We start from the raw sequence: 7860 nt of genomic DNA on the forward strand, positions 1-7860 counted from the left end.
GTGTTCGTTCACTAATAGAGCACTAATGAAAATTATATAAGTTTTTTAAAGTGGAAAACACACATACGTCAACATTGCAGCCGCGCGGGATTAGCCGAGCGGTCTAGGGCGCTGCAGTCATGGACTGTGCGGCTGGTCCCGGTGGAGGTTCGAGTCCTCCCTCAGCCATGGGTGTGTGTGTTTGTCCTTAGGATAATTTAGGATAAGTAGTGTGTAAGTTTAGGGAGTGATGATCTTAGCATTTAAGTCTCATAAATTTTCACACACATTTGAACATTTTTTCAACATTGTAAGACTCTATCAGAAGAATGCTGAAGATTAGATGGGTAGATCACATAACAAATGAGGAGGTATTGAATGAAATTGGGGAGAAGAGGAGTTTGTGGCAAAACTTGACGAGAAGACGGGATCGGTTGGTAGGACATGTTCTGAGGCATCAAGGGATCACCAATTTAGTATTGGAGGGCAGCATGGAGGGTAAAAATCGTAGAGGGAGACCAAGAGATGAATACACTAAGCAGATTCAGAAGGATGTAAGTTGCAGTAGGTACTGGGAGATGAAGAAGCTTGTACAGGATAGAGTAGCATGGAGAGCTGCATCAAACCAGTCTCAGGACTGAAGACCATAACAACAACAAGACTCGATCATAAACAGTGTTTCCACCTGTGAGGAAAATTAAAGTAGGTCATAAGGGGAAAGCACATCATTTGATGAAAATTAAAGTATGTGGTTTTAAGTAAGCATGTCACACGGTGCGGAAAAATGGATTTGTGAATGGAGAAACAGTGGAAAACATTGGAAGCGCAAGGACCTACATAAATTGCAAGAAGGATAGGAGGTATCAGAGATAACAATACAAGACTATTGTTGGAACGATTTTTTAATGGCTTGGAGTTCAGTTGGATCAGATCGCAAAACACGCACTGACCGGGTGCAAAGGAATGCAGCGGGGTTGTAATGAGTTGCGTCGCTGGCAGTAAAACTCTTCGTACGAGGCACGACACATGGCTGGTGTTAATTATGCGAGCTGTCATCTGGCTAACTAGTGTTACGTAGTAGCTGCCGGTACCGGTTCCCTCGACGCCAGTCTTTGCTGCCAAGTGCGGCGGCTTACATTCGCTTGTCTCTGATGTGCGTACGTGAGTGTATGTGTGTGTGCTCATATATGTGCGTATGTGTGTGCATGTGTGTGTGTGTGTGTGTGTGTGTGTGTGTGTGTGTGTGTGTGCACGTGTGTGTGCGTGCACGTGTGTGTGTGTGCTCGTGTGTGTGCGTGCCAAGTCTTTTTTTTCTGGTGACATTTATCGTCCGTCAAGGGAAATGCGGCACTGCTGCTAACGGGAAAACAGGCCGACGCTCACTCGTAGGCTGTAAACCGCTCCAGGTTAAACAAATCTCTTGCTTGAGAGCCCTAATATGGCACTTAATCCGCTACAAACATGTACACTTTAAAATAAAACTAAAAGTACTTGGAACGTGGCAGTACAGGAAATCCTGTGAATATCACCAGCAGTATTTTCTACATTTTAGAACAAATTTGAAGACACCCGTGGAAAACTTAAAATGAAGGCCGCATAGAAACACCTTATACGTATGGGTCAATGATAGACGGAACTGAAAGCTACTATTCAAAATGTCGTACTGTGTACAGGATAGGAGCCACGTACTCAGCATAACAACACTAATCCGTAACATCTTGATTCGACTTGCTAAAAGAATGGTCCTTTGCTGCAAGCATAGCACGGGGCTGGTAAAGATCGTTTACAGAAAAATGTTCAAATGTGTGTGAAATCTTATGGGACTTAACTGCTAAGGTCATCAGTCCCTAAGCTTACACACTACTTAACCTAAATTATCCTAAGGACAAACACACACACCCATGCCCGAGGGAAGACTCGAACCTCCGCCGGGACCAGCCGGATCGTTTTCATATTTCGGAGGCTGTCGATGGCACAGTTCGAGAAATCAACTACATCTCATCCGAATAATATTTCTTGCCTACTGGAGGCTGTGTGGTCCTTACTAAGAACTGTCAATACTTTACACTGAGCACGTTGTATTCTATGACGAATCCTTAACAGAAGTGTGCCCCAAGGACGTGTAATAGGAAGGAGGTAACATTAAGGTTTAACGTTCCGTCGATAACGAGATCATAAGAGACGGAACACAAGCTCTGATTGTACCAAGGATGGAGAAGGAAAGCGGCCGTGCTCTTTCCAAGGAACCATTCCGGCAACTACCTGGAACGATTTAGGGAAATCGCGGAAAACCTAAATGAGGATGGCCGGACGCCGGTTTGAACCGTCGTGCTCCCGAATGCTGGTCCAGTGTACTAACCACTGCTGCACCTCGCTCGGTTTGTTGGTTGGCTATGCCGTTGTCTGCAGAACAAGATTTGGCGAAGGCTAAGAAACGGAGGAAAAATTGGAAAAATCACCACTTGATGGGTATTTTCAAAATTCGATGAACTCAAGATAATGCCTATAACAAACTACGCGATTACAAGATTAATAGCAAACTTGGGCACGTCAGATCATATTAAGCATTTAGCACTCCGTCTTCAAGCCACGAGTGGCCTACCGGGACCATCCGACCGCCGTGTCATCCTCGGTGAAGGATGCGGATAGGAGGGGCGTGGGGTCAGTACACCGCTCTCCCGGTCGTAAGATGGTATTCTTGATCGAAGCCGCTACTATTCGGTCGAGTAGCTCCTCAATTGGCATCACGAGGCTGAGTGCACCCCGAAAAATGGCAACAGCGCATGGTGGCCTGGATGGTCACCCATCCAAGTACCGACCACGCCCGACAGCGCTTAACTTCGGTGATCTAACGGGAACCGGTGTAACCACTGCGGCAAGGCCGTTGCCATATTAAGCATTTAGAGGTAATAATATAAAGCGATATGAATTTCTCACGTGCGTCTTTTCAGGGGCGCATTCGCCCCTGACACTATTTTTATGGATGACAACGCGCGACCGCTACCAGCAGTGCAGACGAAGGAGCTGCTGAACGAGAAAATATTCGGTGAATGGACCGGCCTGTCTGTGCCCCCGACTTAAATCCCATCGACAGCGCGTGGGATCTGTCTGCTGGACGTATTGTAGCAAGTCCACATGCACCAACGAGCATCCAGCAGTTAACCGCCCTGATGGAGGACTGAAACGCCCTGCCACAAGGACTCCTTACCAGCTTTGTGGCCAGCGAAGTTGTACGTTGCGGGTCATACATTTCTGTCTGCGGCAATCAAGCATGTTATTAAGAACCATTACCCGCCTTTTGTAAATCGCTGTGGCTTCAGTATAATTACTGTCTTTGAAAAAAAAAGTGGTGTTTCTGTTAGTCATCCAGCTACCCACTACACTGTACTGAAGCAGTTCTTTCTAAGTATGGTTGAAGTTTCATCCAGCTATATCAATTGTCAGTGACACATCATACGAACGCTACTTTCGTCCTTAAGTTTTGCACTTCCGTGTATTTGTACTAAACTGCTAGACCACGAGTTGTCCCTGGATGGGGAAAACAAAAGTTTCTCGAGCAAGAGGTGGATCCACATCTCATCAATACTGTGCACAAAAATAATCAAATGAACCGATCAGGTCACGCGTATTGATGGCGAAGTCTTGCACGTCTGTTGTTCACTATTGCCCAGTACGAAGTGTGTTTTTCGAGAGGCACCGTCATCAAAGTGGCTAGCGCGACGAATGTTTCTCCCTGCCCATCAACGGTCGTTACTTCCCTTCAAATGGTTCAAATGGCTCTGAGCACTATGGGACTTAACATCTGAGGTCATCAGTCCCCTAGACTTAGAACTACTTAAACCTAAATAACCTAAGGACATCACCCACATCCATGCCCGAGGCAGGATTCGAACCTGCGACAGTAGCAGCAGCGCGGTTCTGCACTCAAGCACCTAGAACCGCTCGCCACCGCGGCCGGCGGGTACCTCCCTTCACCCAGGTCTTTGAAAAAAGTCTAGGGGTAGCGTCTTTAATTCATAATCAAAACGTCTTCGGTCCTGGGTTCGATCCCCGCCACTACCTTAATTTTGATAAATAATCAGCATTGGCGGCCGAAGACTTCCGGCATAAGAAGTCAGCCTCATTCTGCCAACGGCCTTGTCAAAGAGGGCGGAGGATCGGATAGAGGTTCATGGCACTCTCTTGTCCTAGGGGTGGCAAATTGCCCCTAAAGGCGGAAGAATCAGCAATGATCAACGACATGTGGATGCAGAAGGCAATGGAAACCACTGCATTAAAGACACGTAACGTGTATCCACAGGACATGTGGCCTGTAATTGAAGAAGTGTCATGATGATCGCTCCATTGGCAAAAGATTCCGGAATAGTCCCCCATTCGGATCTCCGGGAGGGGACTGCCAAGGGGGAGGTTACCATGAGAAAAAGATTGAATAATCAACGAAAGGATAACGTTCTACGAGTCGGGGCGTGGAATGTCAGAAGCTTGAACGTGGTAGGGAAACTAGAAAATCTGAAAAGGGAAATGCAAAGCTCAATCTAGATATAGTAGGGGTCAGTGAAGTGAAGTGGAAGGAAGACAAGGATTTCTGGTCAGATGAATATCGGGTAATATCAACAGCAGCAGAAAATGGTATAACAGGTGTAGGATTCGTTATGAATAGGAAGGTAGGGCAGAGGGTGTGTTACTGTGAACAGTTCAGTGACCGGGTTGTTCTAATCAGAATCAACAGCAGACCAACACCGACAACGATAGTTCGCGTATACATGCCGACGTCGCAAGCTGAAGATGAACAGATAGAGAAAGTGTATGAGGATATTGAAAGGGTAATGCAGTATGTAAAGGGGGACGAAACTCTAATAGTCATGGGCGACTGGAATGCAGTTGTAGGGGAAGGAGTAGAAGAAAAGGTTAGAGGAGAATATGGGCTTGGGACAAGGAATGAAAGAGGAGAAAGACTAATTGAGTTCTGTAACAAGTTTCAGCTAGTAATAGCGAATACCCTGTTCAAGAATCACAAGAGGAGGAAGTATACTTGGAAAAGGCCGGGAGATACGGGAAGATTTCAATTAGATTACATCATGGTCAGACAGAGATTCCGAAATCAGATACTGGATTGTAAGGCGTACCCAGGAGCAGATATAGACCCAGATCACAATATAGTAGTGATGAAGAGTAGGCTGAAGTTCAAGACATTAGTCAGGAAGAATCAATACGCAAAGAAGTGGGATACGGAAGTACTAAGGAATGACGAGATACGTTTGAAGTTCTCTAACGCTATAGATATAGCAATAAGGAATAGCGCAGTAGGCAGTACAGTTGAAGAGGAATGGATATCTCTAAAAAGGGCCATCACAGAAGTTGGGAAGGAAAACATAGGCACAAAGAAGGTAGCTGCGAAGAAACCATGGATAACAGAGGAAATACTTCAGTTGATTGATGAAAGGAGGAAGTACAAACACGTTCCGGGAAAATCAGGAATACAGAAATACAAGTTGCTGAGGAATGAAATAAATAGGAAGTGTAGGGAAGCTAAGACGAAATGGCTGCAGGAAAAATGTGAAGACATCGAAAAAGATATGATAGTCGGAAGGACAGACTCAGCATACAGGAAAGTCAAAACAACCTTTGGTGACATTAAAAGCAACGGTGGTAACATTAAGAGTGCAACGGGAATTGCATTGTTAAATGCAGAGGAGAGAGCAGATAGGTGGAAAGAATACATTGAAAGCCTCTATGAGGGTGAAGATTTGTCTGATGTGATAGAAGAAGAAACAGGAGTCGATTTAGAAGAGATAGGGGATCCAGTATTAGAATCGGAATTTAAAAGAGCTTTGGAGGACTTACGGTCGAATAAGGCAGAAGGGATAGATAACATTCCATCAGAATTTCTAAAATCATGGGGGGAAGTGGCAACAAAACTACTATTCACGTTGGTGTGTAGAATATATGAGTCTGGCGTCATACCATCTGCCTTTCGGAAAAGCATCATCCACACAATTCCGAAGACGGCAAGAGCTGACAAGAGCGAGAATTATCGCACAATCAGCTTAACAGCCCCTGCACCCAAGTTGCTGACAAGAATAATATACAGAAGAATGGAAAAGAAAATTGAGCATGCGCTAAATGACGATCAGTTTGGCTTTAGGGAAGGTAAAGGCACGTGAGAGGCAATTCTGACGTTGCGGTTAATAATGGAAGCAAGACTAAAGAAAAATCAAGACACTTTCATAGGATTTGTCGACCTGGAAAAAGCGTTCGACAATATAAAATGGTGCAAGCTGTTCGAGATTCTGAAAAAAGTAGGGGTAAGCTATAGGAAGAGACGGGTCATATACAATATGTACTACAACCAAGAGGGAATAATAAGAGTGGACGATCAAGATCGAAGTGCTCGTATTAAGAAGGGTATAAGACAAGGCTGTAGCCTTTCGCCCCTACTCTTCAATCTGTACATCGAGGAAGCAATGATGGAAATAAAAGAAAGGTTCAGGAGTGGAATTAAAATACAAGGTGAAAGGATATCAATGATACGATTCGCTGATGACATTGCTATCCTGAGTGAAAGTGAAGAAGAATTAAATGATCTGCTGAACGGAATGAACAGTCTAATGAGTACACAGTATGGTTTGAGAGTAAATCGGAGAAAGACGAAGGTAATGAGAACAACGAGAAACTTAACATCAGGATTGGTGGTCACGAAGTCAATGAAGTTAAGGAATTCTGCTACCTAGGCAGTAAAATAACCAATGACGGACGGAGCAAGGAGGACAACAAAAGCAGACTCGCTATGGCAAAAGAGGCATTTCTGGCCAAGAGAAGTCTACTAATATCAAATACCGGCCTTAATTTGAGGATGTACGTCTGGAGTACAGCATTGTATGGTAGTGAAACATGGACTGTGGGAAAACCGGAACAGAAGAGAATCGAAGCATTTGAGATGTGGTGCTATAGACGAATGTTGAAAATTAGGTGGATTGATAAGGTAAGGAATGAGGAGGTTCTACGCAGAATCGGAGAGGAAAGGAATATGTGGAAAACACTGATAAGGAGAAGGGACAGGATGATAGGACATCTGCTAAGGCATGAGGGAATGACTTCCATGGTACTAGAGGGAGCTGTAGAGGGCAAAAACTGTAGAGGAAGACAGAGATTGGAATACGTCAAGCAAATAATTGAGGACGTAGGTTGCTACTCTGAGATGAAGAGGTTAGCCCAGGAAAGGAATTCGTGGAGGGCCGCATCAAACCAGTCAATAGACTGATGACCAAACAAAAAAAAAAAATATCCTCTCCGATGACTTGATGGGAGATAGACCCTCTTTGTATATACGTCTTGGATTTATGAATTATTTTTTAAACACGACATGCAAAATTTAAATGCAGCGTTGTCACTCGTCGGCTGTTTTTGTCGGACTTCAGTATTTTTTACGCAGAAAAGGATGAACTGACCGCTGCCTCGTGCTCCCTGGGTCGTCAACAGTTTTTGGCCTGGTGCCACCCTGTCGGTGGAGACCGAGGTGTCACAGACAATATTAACTGTAACCCCATACATTTCAGTGATTACGTACCTATCTATAACGAAGTACTGTCCGAAAAAAGCTGCACAAATATTCAGTCTGATCTTGATAAGATTTTAAAGTGACGTAAAATTTGGTAACTGGCTTTAAAAGATCAGCAATGGAAAAGTGTGACTTCGCAAAACGGAAAACAACCGTAGGATCCTATGACTATAATTCCAATGAGTCACAATTGGTATTGGTCAACTAACATGAATATCTGAGTGTAATGACTTCAGTGTATAGGCCTACACAATGGAATGATGACACGGACCCAATCGTACGAAAATCAGGTGACAGTAGGATGCTAGGAAAACACCATCTGT

At 44.5% G+C, this 7860-nt stretch overlaps 1 pseudogene; it reads right to left on the reverse strand.

Annotated features, from left to right (window-relative positions):
* Nucleotides 1–2750: 2750 nt before the first annotated feature.
* On the reverse strand, nucleotides 2751–2868 carry LOC126209484 (5S ribosomal RNA; annotated as a pseudogene).
* Nucleotides 2869–7860: the final 4992 nt, after the last annotated feature.

This window comes from Schistocerca nitens, chromosome 1 (assembly GCF_023898315.1).
Source record: "Schistocerca nitens isolate TAMUIC-IGC-003100 chromosome 1, iqSchNite1.1, whole genome shotgun sequence".
Lineage (NCBI taxonomy): Eukaryota > Metazoa > Arthropoda > Insecta > Orthoptera > Acrididae > Schistocerca > Schistocerca nitens.